Genomic DNA, 24,564 nt, shown 5'->3' with positions numbered 1-24,564 from the left:
TGAGTATGGGAGCTACAAGAAAGCAGGAAGGCAGACCCCAGCTACAGTAGTAAGTAGGTCCCCATGCAGTCTATCAGCCAGCACAGTGTCACATTTGCAGCTGCTTTCCTGTGGGAGCTATCTTCAATACCACACTTTTTCTCCTCAGCTCCCATTGAATGAAATACATTTTGTCTGTTACGTTATACCGCTATGGCAGCTACAAGAAAGCAGGAAGGCAGACCCCAGCTACATTAGTAAGTAGATCCCCATGCAGTCTATCAGCCAGCACAGTGTCACATTTGCAGCTGCTTTCCTGTGGGAGCTATATTCAATACCACACTTTTTATCCTCAGCTCCCTTTGAAAAAAATACATTTTGTCTGTTAAGTTATGTCACTGAGTATGGCAGCTATAAGAAAGCAGGAAGGCAGACCCCAGCTACAGTAGTAAGTAGGTCCCCATGTAGTCTATCAGCCAGCACAGTGTCACATTTGCAGCTGCTTTCCTGTGGGAGCTATCTTCAATACCACACTTTTTCTCCTCAGCTCCCATTGAAAAAAATACATTTTGTCTGTTAAGTTATGCCACTGAGTATGGGAGCTACAAGAAAGCAGGAAGGCAGACCCTGCCGCGAAGATTTCGGCTCTTGGCCTGAAAAACCCAGGCTTGAAGCCTGAAACCCAGGCACGAAGGCCTGAAACCCAGGCACGAAGCCTGAAACCCAGGCACGAAGGTCTGAAACCCAGGCACGAAGCCTGAAACCCAGGCACGAAGCCTGAAACCCAGGCACGAAGCCCTGAAACCCAGGCACGAAGGCCTGAAACCCAGGCACGAAGCCTGAAACCCAGGCACGAAGCCTGAAACCCAGACACGAAGGCCTGAAACCCAGGCACAAAAGCCTGAAAAACCCAGGCACAAAGGCCTGAAAAACCCAGGCACGAAGGCCTGAAACCCAGGCACAAAAGCCTGAAAAACCCAGGCACGACGCCTACTTCATACGGCGATCAACCCAGGGTCCGATTCTCAGCTGGGTGGGAAGAAATCAGTCCTACTCAATGTGAGTGATAGCAGAAATCTTCTTCTTCATTGAGAGCAGGCTCTAACTTAGATACACAGCAGCTTCAAAGCTAGCTCAACAACAGCAGCTAATAGATTACATTCTTATGCTCATCCTACTTGTGGTTTCTGCGATAAGCAAGCTCCCTCACATTTTCCCATCTTGTTTTTCCCCCGTAGTTGTTTTCCACCTTGGGCTGTTACCTCGTTAGCTGAAAACAGCCCGACCTTGAAGGAAGAGAAAGCGGCCTGCTGTCTACATGACAGAAAGTGCTTTAACCATGGCTCTGACTCTGGTCTTGGTTGTGCATTAAATTCATATAACTGGAACTCAGATTGCCTTGCCCCATCAGGCCTAACATTATACCCTGGGATCCATGTCCATTCTCCCTTAACCACTCCTCGACAAGACCCCAGCTACAGTAATAAGTAGGTCCCCATGCAGTCTATCAGCCAGCACAGTGTCACATTTGCAGCTGCTTTCCTGTGGGAGCTATCTTCAATACCACACTTTTTCTGTTCAGCTCCCATTGAATAAAATACATTTTGTCTGTTAAATTATACCACTGAATATGGGAGCTACAAGAAAGCAGGAAGGCAGACCCCAGCTACAGTAGTAAGTAGGTCCCCATGCAGTCTATCAGCCAGCACGGTGTCACATTTGCAGCTGCTTTCCTGTGGGAGCTATCTTCAATACCACACTTTTTCTGTTCAGCTCCCATTGAATAAAATACATTTTGTCTGTTAAATTATACCGCTGAGTATGGGAGCTACAAGAAAGCAGGAAGGCAGACCCCAGCTACGGTAGTAAGTAGGTCCCCATGCAGTCTATCAGCCAGCACGGTGTCACATTTGCAGCTGCTTTCCTGTGGGAGCTATCTTCAATACCACAGTTTTTATCGTCAGCTCCCTTTGACAAAATCCATATGTATGTTAAGTTATGCCACTGAGTATGGGAGCTACAAGAAAGCAGGAAGGCAGACCCCAGCTACAGTAGCAAGTAGGTCCCCATGCAGTCTATCAGCCAGCACGGTGTCACATTTGCAGCTGCTTTCCTGTGGGAGCTATCTTCAATCCCACACTTTTTCTGTTCAGCTCCCATTGAATGAAATACATTTTGTCTGTTAAGGTATACCACTGAGTATGGGAGCTACAAGAAAGCAGGAAGGCAGACCCCAGCTACAGTAGTAAGTAGGTCCCCATGCAGTCTATCAGCCAGCACGGTGTCACATTTGCAGCTGCTTTCCTGTGGGAGCTATCTTCAATACCACACTTTTTCTGTTCAGCTCCCATTGAAAAAGTACATTTTGTCTCTTAAGGTATACCACTGAATATGGGAGCTACAAGAAAGCAGGAAGGCAGACCCCAGCTACAGTAGTAAGTAGGTCCCCATGCAGTCTATCAGCCAGCACAGTGTCACATTTGCAGGTGCTTTCCTGTGGGAGCTATCTTCAATACCACAGTTTTTCTCCTCAGCTCCCATTGAAAAAATACATTTTGTCTGTTAAGTTATGCCACTGAGTATGGGAGCTACAAGAAAGTAGAAAGGCAGACCCCAGCTACAGTAGTAAGTAGGTCCCCATGCAGTCTATCAGCCAGCACGGTGTCACATTTGCAGCTGCTTTCCTGTGGGAGCTATCTTCAATACCACACTTTTTCTCCTCAGCTCCCATTGAAAAAATACATGTGTCTGTTAAATTATGCCACTGAGTATGGCAGCTACAAGAAAGCAGGAAGGCAGACCCCAGCTACAGTAGTAAGTAGGTCCCCATGCAGTCTATCAGCCAACACGGTGTCACATTTGCAGCTGCTTTCCTGTGGGAGCTATCTTCAATACCACACTTTTTCTGTTCAGCTCCCATTGAAAAAATACGTGTATTTGTTAAGGTATACCACTGAGTATGGGAGCTACAAGAAAGCAGGAAGGCAGACCCCAGCTACAATAGTAAGTAGGTCTCCATGCAGTCTATCAGCCAGCACGGTGTCACATTTGCAGCTGCTTTCCTGTGGGAGCTATCTTCAATACCACACTTTTTATCCTCAGCTCCCATTCAATAAAATACATGTGTCTGTTAAGGTATACCGCTGAGTATGGCAGCTACAAGAAAGCAGGAAGGCAGACCCCAACTACAGTAGTAAGTAGGTCCCCATGCAGTCTATCAGCCAGCACGGTGTCACATTTGCAGCTGCTTTCCTGTGGGAGCTATCTTCAATACCACACTTTTTCTCCTCAGCTCCCATTGAAAAAAATACATTTTGTCTGTTAAGTTATGCCACTGAGTATGGGAGCTACAAGAAAGCAGGAAGGCAGACCCCAGCTACAGTAGTAAGTAGGTCCCCATGCAGTCTATCAGCCAGCACAGTGTCACATTTGCAGCTGCTTTCCTGTGGGAGCTATCTTCAATACCACACTTTTTCTACTCAGCTCCCATTGAAAAAAGACAAGTGTCTTTTAAGGTATACCACTGAGAATGGGACCTACAAGAAAGCAGGACGGCAGACCCCAGCTATAGTAGTAAGTAGGTCTCCATGTAGTCTATCAGCCAGCACGGTGTCACATTTGCAGCTGCTTTCCTGTGGGAGCTATCTTCAATACCACAGTTTTTATCGTCAGCTCCCTTTGACAAAATCCATATGTATGTTAAGTTATGCCACTCAGTATGGGAGCTACAAGAAAGCAGGAAGGCAGACCCCAGCTACAGTAGCAAGTAGGTCCCCATGCAGTCTATCAGCCAGCACGGTGTCACATTTGCAGCTGCTTTCCTGTGGGAGCTATCTTCAATCCCACACTTTTTCTGTTCAGCTCCCATTGAATGAAATACATTTTGTCTGTTAAGGTATACCACTGAGTATGGGAGCTACAAGAAAGCAGGAAGGCAGACCCCAGCTACAGTAGTAAGTAGGTCCCCATGCAGTCTATCAGCCAGCACGGTGTCACATTTGCAGCTGCTTTCCTGTGGGAGCTATCTTCAATACCACACTTTTTCTGTTCAGCTCCCATTGAAAAAGTACATTTTGTCTCTTAAGGTATACCACTGAATATGGGAGCTACAAGAAAGCAGGAAGGCAGACCCCAGCTACAGTAGTAAGTAGGTCCCCATGCAGTCTATCAGCCAGCACAGTGTCACATTTGCAGGTGCTTTCCTGTGGGAGCTATCTTCAATACCACAGTTTTTCTCCTCAGCTCCCATTGAAAAAATACATTTTGTCTGTTAAGTTATGCCACTGAGTATGGGAGCTACAAGAAAGTAGAAAGGCAGACCCCAGCTACAGTAGTAAGTAGGTCCCCATGCAGTCTATCAGCCAGCACGGTGTCACATTTGCAGCTGCTTTCCTGTGGGAGCTATCTTCAATACCACACTTTTTCTCCTCAGCTCCCATTGAAAAAATACATGTGTCTGTTAAATTATGCCACTGAGTATGGCAGCTACAAGAAAGCAGGAAGGCAGACCCCAGCTACAGTAGTAAGTAGGTCCCCATGCAGTCTATCAGCCAACACGGTGTCACATTTGCAGCTGCTTTCCTGTGGGAGCTATCTTCAATACCACACTTTTTCTGTTCAGCTCCCATTGAAAAAATACGTGTATTTGTTAAGGTATACCACTGAGTATGGGAGCTACAAGAAAGCAGGAAGGCAGACCCCAGCTACAACAGTAAGTAGGTCTCCATGCAGTCTATCAGCCAGCACGGTGTCACATTTGCAGCTGCTTTCCTGTGGGAGCTATCTTCAATACCACACTTTTTATCCTCAGCTCCCATTCAATAAAATACATGTGTCTGTTAAGGTATACCGCTGAGTATGGCAGCTACAAGAAAGCAGGAAGGCAGACCCCAACTACAGTAGTAAGTAGGTCCCCATGCAGTCTATCAGCCAGCACGGTGTCACATTTGCAGCTGCTTTCCTGTGGGAGCTATCTTCAATACCACACTTTTTCTCCTCAGCTCCCATTGAAAAAAATACATTTTGTCTGTTAAGTTATGCCACTGAGTATGGGAGCTACAAGAAAGCAGGAAGGCAGACCCCAGCTACAGTAGTAAGTAGGTCCCCATGCAGTCTATCAGCCAGCACAGTGTCACATTTGCAGCTGCTTTCCTGTGGGAGCTATCTTCAATACCACACTTTTTCTACTCAGCTCCCATTGAAAAAAGACAAGTGTCTTTTAAGGTATACCACTGAGAATGGGACCTACAAGAAAGCAGGACGGCAGACCTCAGCTATAGTAGTAAGTAGGTCTCCATGTAGTCTATCAGCCAGCACGGTGTCACATTTGCAGCTGCTTTCCTGTGGGGGCTATCTTCAATACCACAGTTTTTATCCTCAGCTCCCATTGAAAAAATACATGTGTATGTTAAGTTATGCCACTGAGTATGGGAGCTACAAGAAAGCAGGAAGGCAGACCCTGCCGCGAAGTTTTTGGCTCTTGGCCTGAAAAACCCAGGCTTGAAGCCTGAAACCCAGGCACGAAGCCTGAAACCCAGGCACGAAGGCTGGAAACCCAGGCACGAAGGCCGGAAACCCAGGCACGAAGCCTGAAACTTAGGCAGAAAGGCCTGAAACCCAGGCACGAAGCCTGAAACCCAGGCACGAAGTCTGAAACCCAGGCACGAATTTCTGAAACCCAGGCACGAAGCCTGAAACCCAGGCACAAAGGCCTGAAAAACCCAGGCACGAAGGCCTGAAACCCAGGCACAAAAACCTGAAAAACCCAGGCACGAAGGCCTGAAACCCAGGCACAAAAGCCTGAAAAACCCAGGCACGAAGCCTACTTCATGCGGCGATCAACCCAGGGTCCCATTCTCAGCTGGGTGGGAAGAAATCAGTCCTACTCAATGTGAGTGATAGCAGAAATCTTCTTCTTCATTGAGAGCAGGCTCTAACTTATATACACAGCAGCTTCAAAGCTAGCTCAGCAACAGCAGCTAATAGATTACATTCTTACGCTCATCCTACTTGCGGTTTCTGCGATAAGGAAGCTCCCTCACATTTTCCCATCTTGTTTTTCCCCCGTAGTTGTTTTCCACCTTGGGCTGTTACCTCGTTAGCTGAAAACAGCCCGACCTTGAAGGAAGAGAAAGTGGCCTGCTGTCTACATGACAGAAACTGCTTTAACCGTGGCTCTGACTCTGGTCTCGATTGTGCATTAAATTCATATAACTGGAACTCAGATTGCCTTGCCCCATCGGGCCTAACATTATACCCTGGGATCCATGTCCATTCTCCCTTAACCACTCCTCGACAAGACCCCAGCTACAGTAGTAAGTAGGTTCCCATGCAGTCTATCAGCCAGCACGGTGTCACATTTGCAGCTGCTTTCCTGTGGGAGCTATCTTCAATACCACAGTTTTTATCTTCAGCTCCCTTTGACAAAATACATGCGTATGTTAACTTATGCCACTCAGTATGGGAGCTACAAGAAAGCAGGAAGGCAGACCCCAGCTACAGTAGTAAGTAGGTCCCCATGCAGTCTATCAGCCAGCACGGTGTCACATTTGCAGCTGCTTTCCTGTGGGAGCTATCTTCAATACCACACTTTTTCTCCTCAGCTCCCATTGAAAAAAATACATTTTGTCTGTTAAGTTACGCCACTGAGTATGGGAGCTACAAGAAAGCAGGAAGGCAGACCCCAGCTACAGTAGTAAGTAGGTCCCCATGCAGTCTATCAGCCAGCACGGTGTCACATTTGCAGCTGCTTTCCTGTGGGAGCTATCTTCAATACCACACTTTTTCTGTTCAGCTCCCATTGAAAAAATACGTGTATTTGTTAAGGTATACCACTGAGTATGGGAGCTACAAGAAAGCAGGAAGGCAGACCCCAGCTACAATAGTAAGTAGGTCTCCATGCAGTCTATCAGCCAGCACGGTGTCACATTTGCAGCTGCTTTCCTGTGGGAGCTATCTTCAATACCACACTTTTTATCCTCAGCTCCCATTCAATAAAATACATGTGTCTGTTAAGGTATACCGCTGAGTATGGCAGCTACAAGAAAGCAGGAAGGCAGACCCCAACTACAGTAGTAAGTAGGTCCCCATGCAGTCTATCAGCCAGCACGGTGTCACATTTGCAGCTGCTTTCCTGTGGGAGCTATCTTCAATACCACACTTTTTCTCCTCAGCTCCCATTGAAAAAAATACATTTTGTCTGTTAAGTTATGCCACTGAGTATGGGAGCTACAAGAAAGCAGGAAGGCAGACCCCAGCTACAGTAGTAAGTAGGTCCCCATGCAGTCTATCAGCCAGCACAGTGTCACATTTGCAGCTGCTTTCCTGTGGGAGCTATCTTCAATACCACACTTTTTCTACTCAGCTCCCATTGAAAAAAGACAAGTGTCTTTTAAGGTATACCACTGAGAATGGGACCTACAAGAAAGCAGGACGGCAGACCCCAGCTATAGTAGTAAGTAGGTCTCCATGTAGTCTATCAGCCAGCACGGTGTCACATTTGCAGCTGCTTTCCTGTGGGAGCTATCTTCAATACCACAGTTTTTATCGTCAGCTCCCTTTGACAAAATCCATATGTATGTTAAGTTATGCCACTCAGTATGGGAGCTACAAGAAAGCAGGAAGGCAGACCCCAGCTACAGTAGCAAGTAGGTCCCCATGCAGTCTATCAGCCAGCACGGTGTCACATTTGCAGCTGCTTTCCTGTGGGAGCTATCTTCAATCCCACACTTTTTCTGTTCAGCTCCCATTGAATGAAATACATTTTGTCTGTTAAGGTATACCACTGAGTATGGGAGCTACAAGAAAGCAGGAAGGCAGACCCCAGCTACAGTAGTAAGTAGGTCCCCATGCAGTCTATCAGCCAGCACGGTGTCACATTTGCAGCTGCTTTCCTGTGGGAGCTATCTTCAATACCACACTTTTTCTGTTCAGCTCCCATTGAAAAAGTACATTTTGTCTCTTAAGGTATACCACTGAATATGGGAGCTACAAGAAAGCAGGAAGGCAGACCCCAGCTACAGTAGTAAGTAGGTCCCCATGCAGTCTATCAGCCAGCACAGTGTCACATTTGCAGGTGCTTTCCTGTGGGAGCTATCTTCAATACCACAGTTTTTCTCCTCAGCTCCCATTGAAAAAATACATTTTGTCTGTTAAGTTATGCCACTGAGTATGGGAGCTACAAGAAAGTAGAAAGGCAGACCCCAGCTACAGTAGTAAGTAGGTCCCCATGCAGTCTATCAGCCAGCACGGTGTCACATTTGCAGCTGCTTTCCTGTGGGAGCTATCTTCAATACCACACTTTTTCTCCTCAGCTCCCATTGAAAAAATACATGTGTCTGTTAAATTATGCCACTGAGTATGGCAGCTACAAGAAAGCAGGAAGGCAGACCCCAGCTACAGTAGTAAGTAGGTCCCCATGCAGTCTATCAGCCAACACGGTGTCACATTTGCAGCTGCTTTCCTGTGGGAGCTATCTTCAATACCACACTTTTTCTGTTCAGCTCCCATTGAAAAAATACGTGTATTTGTTAAGGTATACCACTGAGTATGGGAGCTACAAGAAAGCAGGAAGGCAGACCCCAGCTACAACAGTAAGTAGGTCTCCATGCAGTCTATCAGCCAGCACGGTGTCACATTTGCAGCTGCTTTCCTGTGGGAGCTATCTTCAATACCACACTTTTTATCCTCAGCTCCCATTCAATAAAATACATGTGTCTGTTAAGGTATACCGCTGAGTATGGCAGCTACAAGAAAGCAGGAAGGCAGACCCCAACTACAGTAGTAAGTAGGTCCCCATGCAGTCTATCAGCCAGCACGGTGTCACATTTGCAGCTGCTTTCCTGTGGGAGCTATCTTCAATACCACACTTTTTCTCCTCAGCTCCCATTGAAAAAAATACATTTTGTCTGTTAAGTTATGCCACTGAGTATGGGAGCTACAAGAAAGCAGGAAGGCAGACCCCAGCTACAGTAGTAAGTAGGTCCCCATGCAGTCTATCAGCCAGCACAGTGTCACATTTGCAGCTGCTTTCCTGTGGGAGCTATCTTCAATACCACACTTTTTCTACTCAGCTCCCATTGAAAAAAGACAAGTGTCTTTTAAGGTATACCACTGAGAATGGGACCTACAAGAAAGCAGGACGGCAGACCTCAGCTATAGTAGTAAGTAGGTCTCCATGTAGTCTATCAGCCAGCACGGTGTCACATTTGCAGCTGCTTTCCTGTGGGGGCTATCTTCAATACCACAGTTTTTATCCTCAGCTCCCATTGAAAAAATACATGTGTATGTTAAGTTATGCCACTGAGTATGGGAGCTACAAGAAAGCAGGAAGGCAGACCCTGCCGCGAAGTTTTTGGCTCTTGGCCTGAAAAACCCAGGCTTGAAGCCTGAAACCCAGGCACGAAGCCTGAAACCCAGGCACGAAGGCTGGAAACCCAGGCACGAAGGCCGGAAACCCAGGCACGAAGCCTGAAACTTAGGCAGAAAGGCCTGAAACCCAGGCACGAAGCCTGAAACCCAGGCACGAAGTCTGAAACCCAGGCACGAATTTCTGAAACCCAGGCACGAAGCCTGAAACCCAGGCACAAAGGCCTGAAAAACCCAGGCACGAAGGCCTGAAACCCAGGCACAAAAACCTGAAAAACCCAGGCACGAAGGCCTGAAACCCAGGCACAAAAGCCTGAAAAACCCAGGCACGAAGCCTACTTCATGCGGCGATCAACCCAGGGTCCCATTCTCAGCTGGGTGGGAAGAAATCAGTCCTACTCAATGTGAGTGATAGCAGAAATCTTCTTCTTCATTGAGAGCAGGCTCTAACTTATATACACAGCAGCTTCAAAGCTAGCTCAGCAACAGCAGCTAATAGATTACATTCTTACGCTCATCCTACTTGCGGTTTCTGCGATAAGGAAGCTCCCTCACATTTTCCCATCTTGTTTTTCCCCCGTAGTTGTTTTCCACCTTGGGCTGTTACCTCGTTAGCTGAAAACAGCCCGACCTTGAAGGAAGAGAAAGTGGCCTGCTGTCTACATGACAGAAACTGCTTTAACCGTGGCTCTGACTCTGGTCTCGATTGTGCATTAAATTCATATAACTGGAACTCAGATTGCCTTGCCCCATCGGGCCTAACATTATACCCTGGGATCCATGTCCATTCTCCCTTAACCACTCCTCGACAAGACCCCAGCTACAGTAGTAAGTAGGTTCCCATGCAGTCTATCAGCCAGCACGGTGTCACATTTGCAGCTGCTTTCCTGTGGGAGCTATCTTCAATACCACAGTTTTTATCTTCAGCTCCCTTTGACAAAATACATGCGTATGTTAACTTATGCCACTCAGTATGGGAGCTACAAGAAAGCAGGAAGGCAGACCCCAGCTACAGTAGTAAGTAGGTCCCCATGCAGTCTATCAGCCAGCACGGTGTCACATTTGCAGCTGCTTTCCTGTGGGAGCTATCTTCAATACCACAGTTTTTCTCCTCAGCTCCCATTGAAAAAAATACATTTTGTCTGTTAAGTTACGCCACTGAGTATGGGAGCTACAAGAAAGCAGGAAGGCAGACCCCAGCTACAGTAGTAAGTAGGTCCCCATGCAGTCTATCAGCCAGCACGGTGTCACATTTGCAGCTGCTTTCCTGTGGGAGCTATCTTCAATACCACACTTTTTCTGTTCAGCTCCCATTGAAAAAATACGTGTATTTGTTAAGGTATACCACTGAGTATGGGAGCTACAAGAAAGCAGGAAGGCAGACCCCAGCTACAATAGTAAGTAGGTCTCCATGCAGTCTATCAGCCAGCACGGTGTCACATTTGCAGCTGCTTTCCTGTGGGAGCTATCTTCAATACCACACTTTTTATCCTCAGCTCCCATTCAATAAAATACATGTGTCTGTTAAGGTATACCGCTGAGTATGGCAGCTACAAGAAAGCAGGAAGGCAGACCCCAACTACAGTAGTAAGTAGGTCCCCATGCAGTCTATCAGCCAGCACGGTGTCACATTTGCAGCTGCTTTCCTGTGGGAGCTATCTTCAATACCACACTTTTTCTCCTCAGCTCCCATTGAAAAAAATACATTTTGTCTGTTAAGTTATGCCACTGAGTATGGGAGCTACAAGAAAGCAGGAAGGCAGACCCCAGCTACAGTAGTAAGTAGGTCCCCATGCAGTCTATCAGCCAGCACAGTGTCACATTTGCAGCTGCTTTCCTGTGGGAGCTATCTTCAATACCACACTTTTTCTCCTCAGCTCCCATTGAAAAAAGACAAGTGTCTTTTAAGGTATACCACTGAGAATGGGACCTACAAGAAAGCAGGACGGCAGACCCCAGCTATAGTAGTAAGTAGGTCTCCATGTAGTCTATCAGCCAGCACGGTGTCACATTTGCAGCTGCTTTCCTGTGGGGGCTATCTTCAATACCACAGTTTTTATCCTCAGCTCCCATTGAAAAAATACATGTGTATGTTAAGTTATGCCACTGAGTATGGGAGCTACAAGAAAGCAGGAAGGCAGACCCTGCCGCGAAGTTTTTGGCTCTTGGCCTGAAAAACCCAGGCTTGAAGCCTGAAACCCAGGCACGAAGCCTGAAACCCAGGCACGAAATCTGAAACCCAGGCACGAAGGTCTGAAACCCAGGCACGAAGCCTGAAACCCAGGCACGAAGGCTGGAAACCCAGGCACGAAGGCCTGAAAAACCCAGGCACGAAGGCCTGAAACCCAGGCACAAAAACCTGAAAAACCCAGGCACGAAGGCCTGAAACCCAGGCACAAAAGCCTGAAAAACCCAGGCACGAAGCCTACTTCATGCGGCGATCAACCCAGGGTCCGATTCTCAGCTGGGTGGGAAGAAATCAGTCCTACTCAATGTGAGTGATAGCAGAAATCTTCTTCTTCATTGAGAGCAGGCTCTAACTTATATACACAGCAGCTTCAAAGCTAGCTCAGCAACAGCAGCTAATAGATTACATTCTTACGCTCATCCTACTTGCGGTTTCTGCGATAAGGAAGCTCCCTCACATTTTCCCATCTTGTTTTTCCCCCGTAGTTGTTTTCCACCTTGGGCTGTTACCTCGTTAGCTGAAAACAGCCCGACCTTGAAGGAAGAGAAAGTGGCCTGCTGTCTACATGACAGAAACTGCTTTAACCGTGGCTCTGACTCTGGTCTCGATTGTGCATTAAATTCATATAACTGGAACTCAGATTGCCTTGCCCCATCGGGCCTAACATTATACCCTGGGATCCATGTCCATTCTCCCTTAACCACTCCTCGACAAGACCCCAGCTACAGTAGTAAGTAGGTCCCCATGCAGTCTATCAGCCAGCACGGTGTCACATTTGCAGCTGCTTTCCTGTGGGAGCTATCTTCAATACCACAGTTTTTCTCCTCAGCTCCCATTGAAAAAAATACATTTTGTCTGTTAAGTTACGCCACTGAGTATGGGAGCTACAAGAAAGCAGGAAGGCAGACCCCAGCTACAGTAGTAAGTAGGTCCCCATGCAGTCTATCAGCCAGCACGGTGTCACATTTGCAGCTGCTTTCCTGTGGGAGCTATCTTCAATACCACACTTTTTCTCCTCAGCTCCCATTGAATGAAATACATTTTGTCTGTTAAGTTATACCGCTGAGTATGGCAGCTACAAGAAAGCAGGAAGGCAGACCCCAGCTACATTAGTAAGTAGATCCCCATGCAGTCTATCAGCCAGCACAGTGTCACATTTGCAGCTGCTTTCCTGTGGGAGCTATCTTCAATACCACACTTTTTATCCTCAGCTCCCATTGAAAAAAATACATTTTGTCTGTTAAGTTATGTCACTGAGTATGGCAGCTACAAGAAAGCAGGAAGGCAGACCCCAGCTACAGTAGTAAGTAGGTCCCCATGCAGTCTATCAGCCAGCACAGTGTCACATTTGCAGCTGCTTTCCTGTGGGAGCTATCTTCAATACCACACTTTTTCTCCTCAGCTCCCATTGAAAAAAATACATTTTGTCTGTTAAGTTATGCCACTGAGTATGGGAGCTACAAGAAAGCAGGAAGGCAGACCCTGCCGCGAAGATTTCGGCTCTTGGCCTGAAAAACCCAGGCTTGAAGCCTGAAACCCAGGCACGAAGGCCTGAAACCCAGGCACGAAGCCTGAAACCCAGGCACGAAGGCCGGAAACCCAGGCACGAAGCCTGAAACCCAGGCACAAAGGCCTGAAACCCAGGCACGAAGCCCTGAAACCCAGGCACAAAGGCCTGAAACCCAGGCACGAAGCCTGAAACCCAGGCACGAAGCCTGAAACCCAGGCACGAAGGCCTGAAACCCAGGCACAAAAGCCTGAAAAACCCAGGCACAAAGGCCTGAAAAACCCAAGCACGAAGGCCTGAAACCCAGGCACAAAAGCCTGAAAAACCCAGGTACGACGCCTACTTCATGCGGCGATCAACCCAGGGTCCGATTCTCAGCTGGGTGGGAAGAAATCAGTCCTACTCAATGTGAGTGATAGCAGAAATCTTCTTCTTCATTGAGAGCAGGCTCTAACTTAGATACACAGCAGCTTCAAAGCTAGCTCAATAACAGCAGCTAATAGATTACATTCTTATGCTCATCCTACTTGCGGTTTCTGCGATAAGCAAGCTCCCTCACATTTTCCCATCTTGTTTTTCCCCCGTAGTTGTTTTCCACCTTGGGCTGTTACCTCGTTAGCTGAAAACAGCCCGACCTTGAAGGAAGAGAAAGCGGCCTGCTGTCTACATGACAGAAACTGCTTTAACCACGGCTCTGACTCTGGTCTTGATTGTGCATTAAATTCATATAACTGGAACTCAGATTGCCTTGCCCCATCAGGCCTAACATTATACCCTGGGATCCATGTCCATTCTCCCTTAACCACTCCTCGACAAGACCCCAGCTACAGTAGTAAGTAGGTCCCCATGCAGTCTATCAGTCAGCACGGTGTCACATTTGCAGCTGCTTTCCTGTGGGAGCTATCTTCAATACCACACTTTTTCTGTTCAGCTCCCATCGAATGAAATATATTTTGTCTGTTAAGGTATACCACTGAATATGGGAGCTACAAGAAAGCAGGAAGGCAGACCCCAGCTACAGTAGTAAGTAGGTCCCCATGCAGTCTATCAGCCAGCACGGTGTCACATTTGCAGCTGCTTTCCTGTGGGAGCTATCTTCAATACCACACTTTTTCTCCTCAGCTCCCATTGAAAAAAATACATTTTGTCTGTTAAGCTATACCGCTGAGTATGGCAGCTACAAGAAAGCAGGAAGGCAGACCCCAGCTACAGTAGTAAGTAGGTCCCCATGCAGTCTATCAGCCAGCACAGTGTCACATTTGCAGCTGCTTTCCTGTGGGAGCTATCTTCAATACCACACTTTTTATCCTCAGCTCCCATTGAAAAAAATACATTTTGTCTGTTAAGTTATGTCACTGAGTATGGCAGCTACAAGAAAGCAGGAAGGCAGACCCCAGCTACAGTAGTAAGTAGGTCCCCATGCAGTCTATCAGCCAGCACAGTGTCACATTTGCAGCTGCTTTCCTGTGGGAGCTATCTTCAATACCACACTTTTTCTCCTCAGCTCCCATTGAAAAAAATACATTTTGTCTGTTAAGTTATGCCACTGAGTATGGGAGCTACAAGAAAGCAGGAAGGCAGACCCTGCCGCGAAGATTTCGGCTCTTGGCCTGAAAAACCCAGGCTTGAAGCCTGAAACCCAGGCACGAAGGCCTGAAACCCAGGCACGAAGCCTGAAACCCAGGCACGAAGGCTGAAACCCAGGCACGAAGCCCTGAAACCCAGGCACAAAGGCCTGAAACCCAGGCACGAAGCCTGAAACCCAGGCACGAAGCCTGAAACCCAGACACGAAGGCATGAAACCCAGGCACAAAAGCCTGAAAAACCCAGGCACAAAGGCCTGAAAAACCCAGGCACGAAGGCCTGAAACCCAGGCACAAAAGCCTGAAAAACCCAGGCACGACGCCTACTTCATGCGGCGATCAACCCAGGGTCCGATTCTCAGCTGGGTGGGAAGAAATCAGTCCTACTCAATGTGAGTGATAGCAGAAATCTTCTTCTTCATTGAGAGCAGGCTCTAACTTAGATACACAGCAGCTTCAAAGCTAGCTCAACAACAGCAGCTAATAGATTACATTCTTATGCTCATCCTACTTGTGGTTTCTGCGATAAGCAAGCTCCCTCACATTTTCCCATCTTGTTTTTCCCCCGTAGTTGTTTTCCACCTTGGGCTGTTACCTCGTTAGCTGAAAACAGCCCGACCTTGAAGGAAGAGAAAGCGGCCTGCTGTCTACATGACAGAAAGTGCTTTAACCATGGCTCTGACTCTGGTCTTGGTTGTGCATTAAATTCATATAACTGGAACTCAGATTGCCTTGCCCCATCAGGCCTAACATTATACCCTGGGATCCATGTCCATTCTCCCTTAACCACTCCTCGACAAGACCCCAGCTACAGTAGTAAGTAGGTCCCCATGCAGTCTATCAGCCAGCACGGTGTCACATTTGCAGCTCGGTTCCTGTGGGAGCTATCTTCAATACCACACTTTTTCTGTTCAGCTCCCATTGAATAAAATACATGTGTCTGTTAAGGTATACCACTGAATATGGGAGCTACAAGAAAGCAGGAAGGCAGACCCCAGCTACAGTAGTAAGTAGGTCTCCATGCAGTCTATCAGCCAGCACGGTGTCACATTTGCAGCTGCTTTCCTGTGGGAGCTATCTTCAATACCACACTTTTTCTGTTCAGCTCCCATTGAATAAAATACATTTTGTCTGTTAAATTAAACCGCTGAGTATGGGAGCTACAAGAAAGCAGGAAGGCAGACCCCAGCTACAGTAGTAAGTAGGTCCCCATGCAGTCTATCAGCCATCACAGTGTCACATTTGCAGCTGCTTTCCTGTGGGAGCTATCTTCAATACCACACTTTTTCTCCTCAGCTCCCATTGAAAAAAGACAAGTGTCTTTTAAGGTATACCACTGAGAATGGGACCTACAAGAAAGCAGGACGGCAGACCCCAGCTATAGTAGTAAGTAGGTCTCCATGTAGTCTATCAGCCAGCACGGTGTCACATTTGCAGCTGCTTTCCTGTGGGGGCTATCTTCAATACCACAGTTTTTATCCTCAGCTCCCATTGAAAAAATACATGTGTATGTTAAGTTATGCCACTGAGTATGGGAGCTACAAGAAAGCAGGAAGGCAGACCCTGCCGCGAAATTTTTGGCTCTTGGCCTGAAAAACCCAGGCTTGAAGCCTGAAACCCAGGCACGAAGCCTGAAACCCAGGCACGAAATCTGAAACCCAGGCACGAAGGTCTGAAACCCAGGCACGAAGGTCTGAAACCCAGGCACGAAGCCTGAAACCCAGGCACGAAGGCTGGAAACCCAGGCACGAAGGCCGGAAACCCAGGCACGAAGCCTGAAACTTAGGCAGAAAGGCCTGAAACCCAGGCACGAAGCCTGAAACCCAGGCACGAAGTCTGAAACCCAGGCACGAAGCCTGAAACCCAGGCACAAAGGCCTGAAAAACCCAGGCACGAAGGCCTGAAACCCAGGCACAAAAACCTGAAAAACCCAGGCACGAAGGCCTGAAACCCAGGCACGAAGGCCTGAAACCCAGGCACAAAAGCCTGAAAAACCCAGGCACGAAGCCTACTTCATGCGGCGATCAACCCAGGGTCCGATTCTCAGCTGGGTGGGAAGAAATCAGTCCTACTCAATGTGAGTGATAGCAGAAATCTTCTTCTTCATTGAGAGCAGGCTCTAACTTATATACACAGCAGCTTCAAAGCTAGCTCAGCAACAGCAGCTAATAGATTACATTCTTACGCTCATCCTACTTGCGGTTTCTGCGATAAGGAAGCTCCCTCACATTTTCCCATCTTGTTTTTCCCCCGTAGTTGTTTTCCACCTTGGGCTGTTACCTCGTTAGCTGAAAACAGCCCGACCTTGAAGGAAGAGAAAGTGGCCTGCTGTCTACATGACAGAAACTGCTTTAACCGTGGCTCTGACTCTGGTCTTGATTGTGCATTAAATTCATATAACTGGAACTCAGATTGCCTTGCCCCATCGGGCCTAACATTATACCCTGGGATCCATGTCCATTCTCCCTTAACCACTCCTCGACAAGACCCCAGCTACAGTAGTAAGTAGGTTCCCATGCAGTCTATCAGCCAGCACGGTGTCACATTTGCAGCTGCTTTCCTGTGGGAGCTATCTTCAATACCACAGTTTTTATCTTCAGCTCCCTTTGACAAAATACATGCGTATGTTAACTTATGCCACTCAGTATGGGAGCTACAAGAAAGCAGGAAGGCAGACCCCAGCTACAGTAGTAAGTAGGTCCCCATGCAATCTATCAGCCAGCACGGTGTCACATTTGCAGCTGCTTTCCTGTGGGAGCTATCTTCAATACCACACTTTTTCTCCTCAGCTTCCATTGAATAAAATACATTTTGTCTGTTAAATTATACCACTGAGTATGGGAGCTACAAGAAAGCAGGAAGGCAGACCCCAGCTACAGTAGTAAGTAGGTCTCCATGCAGTCTATCAGCCAGCACGGTGTCACATTTGCAGCTGCTTTCCTGTGGGAGCTATCTTCAATACCACACTTTTTCCCCTCAGCTCCCATTGAAAAAATACATGTGTCTGTTAAGTTATGCCACTGAATATGGGAGCTACAAGAAAGCAGGAAGGCAGACCCCAGCTACAGTAGTAAGTAGTTCCCCATGCAGTCTATCAGCCAGCACGGTGTCACATTTGCAGCTGCTTTCCTGTGGGAGCTATCTTCAATACCACTCTTTTTCTGTTCAGCTCCCATTGAAAAAATAAATGTGTCTGTTAAAGTATACCAGTGAATATGGGAGCTACAGGAAAGCAGGACGGCGGACCCCAGCTACAGTAGTAAGTAGGTCCCCATGCAGTCTATCAGCCAGCACGGTGTCACATTTGCAGCTCCTTTCCTGTGGGTGCTATCTTCAGTACCACAGTTTTTATCCTCAGCTCCCTTTGAAAAAATACATGTGTATGTTAAGTTACGCCACTGAGTATGGGAGCTACAAGAAAGCAGGAAGGCAGACCCCAGCTACAGTAGTAAGTAGGTCCCCATGCAGTCTATCAGCCAGCACGGTGTCACATTTGCAGGTGCTTTCCTGTGGGAGCTATCTTCAATCCCACTCACTCTAAAATCGTGGGGGACCAATATCAGTACAATCAAACTGATAATAACTACATTTTTTGCGACAGGTATTATTATGGTCAGTAAGCTGCATTAGCGTGGTTAAGTAAGGGTGGAATAAAGAGAGTTTCCCCAAAGAACAGGGTCCACCCGGGGGATTTACTGGTATTCCGTTCCAGACCCTTTCTCCACAGATTAAAAATATACCCGTGGGCAATTTCTTTGGTGATCTAATACTAGAAACATTACAGCTGGAATGCAATTGCTTAAATACTGTTTCTGAGTTCAAAGAAGAGTCTAAGGTGGCCCAGTATTTTTGATTCCTATTAAAGTTATGGATATCCTGTGGCCTAGAACTTATCCAATTTTTCCCCCAGTTACATTAGTACCGAAGCTTGCATTGGCACTTCCAAACAGCTCTATTTCCTCAGGGGGTGAGGCTAATGTGGTATTAAGGGACTTAATCATCTCACATTGACGTTTCCCATCCTAATTGCATTCAGCCTCATTCTATTACACAAGGTGTTATCATCTACTAGTCCACAAAGTTCCTCCAGATTCCACACGGGCAATCCTACCAAACATGTTTTAAAAAGGATTAGTAACCCCTCCGAAACTAAGACAAAGAGATGATTGACCAGTTCGATTAGCAAAGGTTATCCAAATATTATCTCTAGGCTGATTAAAATGCGTCAAGCTGTTAGCAATGATAGTTACACTAAAAGCTATGGTTATAACAAAACACCTCATTATTCATTAAATTCACTGTCTTTTTGTTATATAACCTTCAGTCTTTTGATTGTTAGCCAGTCCTCCAATGACCACAAGACGAGGGTGTATTTATTCTTCAATCTCTTCCTGTCCTTTTTCGTCAGATGGTTGGATCTCCGCAGCTTCAGGGACAGCTCTTGTCCACCTGGCTGGCACCCAAATGGATCCTGTGGGAGAATCAACACACAAATACCCACGTCCCCAGTATAATACTTTGGCCAGAGGCTGCCATATCCCTGTTTTAGGGTCACGATATTTAACCCATATTTCTTTCTTTCTTTCCTTTTGTGCCTTTGGATTATGATGTATTATTACAGGTGGTAGCTTCTGTTCCCCAAACACATACAGGTGGTTCATAACAAATAAGGCCTTTAACAATTTCATATGTGGGTCTTTAACATCCCCATATTTGCCAAGATATCTTTTTAAAGTCCCATTAGCTCTTTCTATTATGGCCTGTCCTGTGGGGGAATGGGGAATCCCTGCTACATGTTTAACTCCCCATTGCTTCATAAACTGTTCTATGCTTCTACTTATATAGGCTGGCCCTTTGTTTACACCATGTGCTTATATCTGCTACCACCAGCACCTCCTCTCACTCCACCCCGTGCCCACCTCTTCTGTACCTTTCACCTCTCACGTTGCAACCCGAGATCTTCCGGATGCCTACCACATCTCCCGTTCCCTATGCTTGATGACTCCAGTGTCCTGTGGCACGGGCTGATACATAACGTGTCTGCCCAGCACACATGCTAGCTGAGTCAATTGCAGGAAGATATGATCAGGTGGTGGTCGTGTTCCACTTCATTATTCAATCTTGCCAATAGTTGAGTGACTCCATCTTGATCTGCATCACGGCGAGCACTCCGAGAAACACGTCAATCTGCAAGAGAGACTCAGTAGACCGTTATATCTTCTACACCCCATGCTCTCCCCCTCCCTAAGACTAGTGTGAGGGATACCGTGGCTCAGTGCATGGGGATAGCTGGTATGTCCATGACCCCTGCGGGCAGCCTATAACTCAAATTTTACTAACAAGCATCAGACCCTTACAATCAGCAGCAAAGCCAGCGTGTTTATAGTACTTCTAATTGGTCCTTTCTCTAAAAGCCAGCTGTAGTTTTCTGCAAGAAGCCTTGCAGTTTCACACGCTGCCTCAGCTTCCTCCTTGCTCCTTGTGTAGGTATTTTTGCTTCTTCGTTTCTCACAGTAGAGAGCAGCTCAAGGACAATCTGCACATTAGTTATAGCAACTCATGCCTGGTAAGCTGCTTCTTATACACTGAAAAAAAAGCACAGCTGACAAACAAAGTTATTATACTTGTGCTAAAGGTAAAATCTCTAGCAGGTCTATGTTGCAAAGTTGTATGGCTAATACTACTTACATTACTAATCAAGTCTTCTAATGTCATTGAGGTTTGGTTACTTTGTTTGCTAGGCCAGTATCCTAATTTGCATAGCTCAGTCAATAAAGCAGATACTCCTACACCTGGAGCAAATATACTAGTTGCTATTATTGTTGAGGGAGACCAAAGGTAACATGGTCATCAACATTCGCCAGTAAATGCATGCACAAATTGTTTTGGACAATGATGTTTCTAAATCATTGTGTGATTAGGCATCAAGATCGTCAGTGGTCCCAAACTGCGTGGTTCCCTTTGTAATCTCGAGGGTATTCCAGGCCATGCCTGGTCCCCACAGATCAGAAAAATTCCCTTTGGTAACTGTACAGGCACAAGACCTGGATCTTTTTGGTGAAGTATAATTGCACTGAGATGTTGCGTTCTTATACACGCCCAGGATGGGATCCACATTCTGTCCCAAATGTTTTGGTATTGCCGGTAAAATTAAACATAACACAAAAATCCATCTTTATAGATCCCAATAATTCTAACTCCTGTGGCTCTGTGGTCATTATTGGCAACCATGAAATGATCAAATCCCAGCTGTCAACTTTGCCATTACCCTTAACTAAGGCATTTGGTTTTAATGCATTTGGTACAGGTCATTGTGCCACATCTGATGGAACTCCCACCAAACAGGTAGAAAAAGGATTATCTGGAGTGGCCATTGATAAACATATTGTAGACTGATTGATTGCTTTGGCCAGTGTAACCCACATGTTTTGCTTGGGTTGTTGAAATTGCCTAAAACTATTTACTACAATCATTTGAAGCATCAACATAAACCACCTTTTAGCTTCTCAATGCCAAAATGTTCTGTTCTTCCAAGTTCCATTCCTGACACCTAAAACGACTTAGAGAGTTTCCACTGTAAGAAAACCAGTATTCATCATCACATTTACAGCAAAATGCATAACATCACGACCAACAGTTTTTACACTCGTTGAGGCAAGGGATTGAGGATGGAAAGGGCGAGCCCAGCGGTCCGTGAGGGCCGGGGCCGGCGGTGTCGGCGCGGTGTGTGTGGGGGGGCTCCGGAGACACCGACCGGGCGCGGGAAGCGGCTGCGCGGCGGCGGCTGCGGATGGAAGGGGCGGGGGGGGTCTGGCTCACTCCGTGCCGGCCCCGGCGCCGGCGGCGCAGCCGCTGTTACTCTCTCCCGTGTTTTCTTTGTCTCCCCTCACATGCCCGATGGTGCCCAGTCTAACACGGGGTCGCGCTCCCGCACCCCGGCCAGACTCCGCCTGCTCGGCATTCCCCTGCGAGTCCCCCCAGGGGTAACTCGGCGGGTTGGGCTCGAATGGGAAGCAGCTCTCCCGCGGGGGCTCTGCTCTGAAGCCCCTTCACCTCTCTGACTTTGTAAATACTCTTGTGTAGACAAGAACCTTTTTCTTTTTTCTCGGTATCATCTGCCTCAGCGCCGCTCCCGACACTACTCTCGGTGCTGCTCCCGGCACCTCTCCCGGCGCCTCTCCCGACACTACTCTCAGTGCTGCTCCTGGCGCTGCTCTCGGCACCTCTCCCGGCACTACTGTCAGTGCCTCTGCCAGTTCACTCTCTGCCCCAGGGACAGGCTCACTAAGTTGGGGGGGCAGAGGTGGGGGCTCTTTAGGCCAGCACTCTTGTGCCCCGGGAGGGGCCGATGACTCACATGGCTCCCGCACCCCATTTTCTACACGCGGGGGGTTGAGCATTACTTTTGAGACGGTAGGAGCCAGCGAGGTGGATTGGAACCAGTCATGCTCATAGTTTTTGTTCTTACTCTGTGCTGCTGATGCGTGCTCAGCAGCCTTCTTTTCTGCCTGATGTTGCAACAACTCATTGCGCACTATCCTCCAAAGCTTCCCTAACTTTTCAGCTATCTCATCGTCCTCCAGGGTAGCTTCCCATAGTTTATCCCCAAACTTTCGCCATTCACTTAACTCATGAACAGTATGTGGGTTCTGAAAACAATCCTTAGCATACCCATAAGCTAAAAGCCCAGGGAGATCCTTTTCCAAATCTATTCCCTTAACCTGTCGCTTCTTTAAAAAGCAAGTAAATAAATCATATGCTGCTTGCCTTTCCATTTTCAGAAGTCGTCAGCGCTGTTGCAGCCCCACAAGGTCTCGGCAGCACGTATCGGCCAGGCTCGTCTGTACGATCACCCAGGGCACGGCACCACCCCTTCCTTCTGTTTTCTGGTGCTTAGTTGCCGTCCTCGCTGCTAGGACCTGAGCTCCTTCGCCGCTCCGCCGTGGTTGCCAATCTTGTATCACGTCGTTCGTGTATCACGTCGGGATATCACGTCCCCCATGTATCACGTCGAGGTCACCATTTGTCGGAGACGGCGGGAGAAATGCAACACGACCAACAAGGATGATCAGCAAATGTCACTTTATTTGCAAAGACACCACTCTTTTATAGCATCAATAATCAGCCTCATACATATTGCCAAAGCTAAGCTCATCATTGGCTATTTGTCTAAATGTCAACTCCTCTTAAGAAACATCTTGCTCTACATTTTTGTGGTTAATACATCCTCTTTTTATATCCTGTCTACATGCAGCTGCAAGCAGTCCCTTATCTCAAGGACAATGTGCCCTTGGGCTAACCTTTTTTCTATTTAAGACATTTCTATTAGGTTAACATTGCTATGACCTCTTTCTTTCAGCCATACTTGAGCAACACTCTCCACAGTGGTGCAAGGAGTAGGAACAGTGAGAGAAACAACCACGCCGACTCCAAGGTCAGTGACGAAAGAGAGGAGGAGGTGTGCTGGAACAGAGACCTCCCTGCATTCTATGGAGAGAATTGGTGAAGCTGAGATTTGTTTGCATTTCTTTAAAGACCCTACAGCAGCGGTAGAGACTCATTTTGGTAAAGCTGGCCCCACTCCAGGGGCAGCAATTCACTTCATTATTGGCCTTGAGCCAGGGGCAGTGATTTCCTTCTTTATCACTATGGCCAGAGCAGGCTGTGTCCCGAAGGAGGGACCCAATATCCACAGCTGTAACTGTGGGGAGGAACCATATTGGGATTTATCAAAATGAGACAGAACATAGTTAAAAATGTCATCATGAATGCATTCTGTGCCAGACATTCCTGTCAGCCTTTCTTCTAGCTGGCAGAAGGGCAGGGTTTGGGCTATTTTTAGCAGAAGTAGTTAAATTACAAATTCACAAATCTCCTTTATTCTTAGAAGTCAAGATATTTTAGTTTGTTATATCTTAATAATTAAAAGCCCCACTTATCTGTGTAAAATGATGCTCACCCGATGAACCATTTCTGCCTCATCTCCTGAATTAGTGAATGTCAGCACCTTCTGAAGATTACTGTGGGTAAAAGCCAGTATTTTGAGTAACACAGCGGTTCTTTCACTGTCCATACAAGGCTGTACAACCTAAAGGTGGATACAAACCAGAGAGCTGGTAATTCATGTAATCTAGACATGCTTTACTGTGTATTTCTTCTTTTAAGAAGCACGAAGCATTGTTATACGCCAAAGAACATTGGTAAATCCTAAATCTTCTGTTAAACTTATAATGTACAATATACAATTCTCACAAAGGGTGTGAATTTCTGACAGCTTCCAGAAGCAAAATTAAAACCCATTACAATCAAAATCTCACATCGGTATTTTCTTATACGTGTGATTTTTGATGATTTGTCAGTGTTGAAGTTTCTCACTGAAGTACCACTGAAGAAGTTTCACACTCCATAAGCACAGTGCACTACCTGAGATCGTCTTAAAAAAAGCCCCAAAACATGGACATTTGCAGTGCTGCCAAATCACTAGACTTTTCACAAAAAGTGATGTTTTTCCAGTTTCATGTCATGCTCAGAATGTCTGGTCTTAGAGACTTCCCAACATTTTCAATCCCCAAATGATTATGTTTTGAGTCATTGAAGAATTCAGATCATCCTTGTAACATTTTATACAATTGTTCAGCTCTATACCACACTGACTGGAAGTTCCATGAGAAGACACCTCAGGATATACAGTAGCTTTCTCAAAATATTAGGTCAAATTAATTTCTGCACTGTGTGGCACAGAGCAGTCAAACAAGCATTTTACTAGCTCTGTCTTTGGAAAACTCACTTGTAGTTCTGCCACTCAATCAACAACCACAAAAACATTCTGAACATTCTGGTCACAAACAACTAAGACAGCCTACATTGCATTCAAGTGTCATTAAGACGACAGAAGTATTCTTACTTCCTCAGATTTTCACACTTTTAGCTGCTTCTTTGTT

This window comes from Colius striatus, unplaced genomic scaffold, assembly GCF_028858725.1.
Source record: "Colius striatus isolate bColStr4 unplaced genomic scaffold, bColStr4.1.hap1 scaffold_43, whole genome shotgun sequence".
Lineage (NCBI taxonomy): Eukaryota > Metazoa > Chordata > Aves > Coliiformes > Coliidae > Colius > Colius striatus.
The sequence above is the reverse complement of the archived record's forward strand: the minus strand, read 5'-3'. Positions refer to the sequence as shown.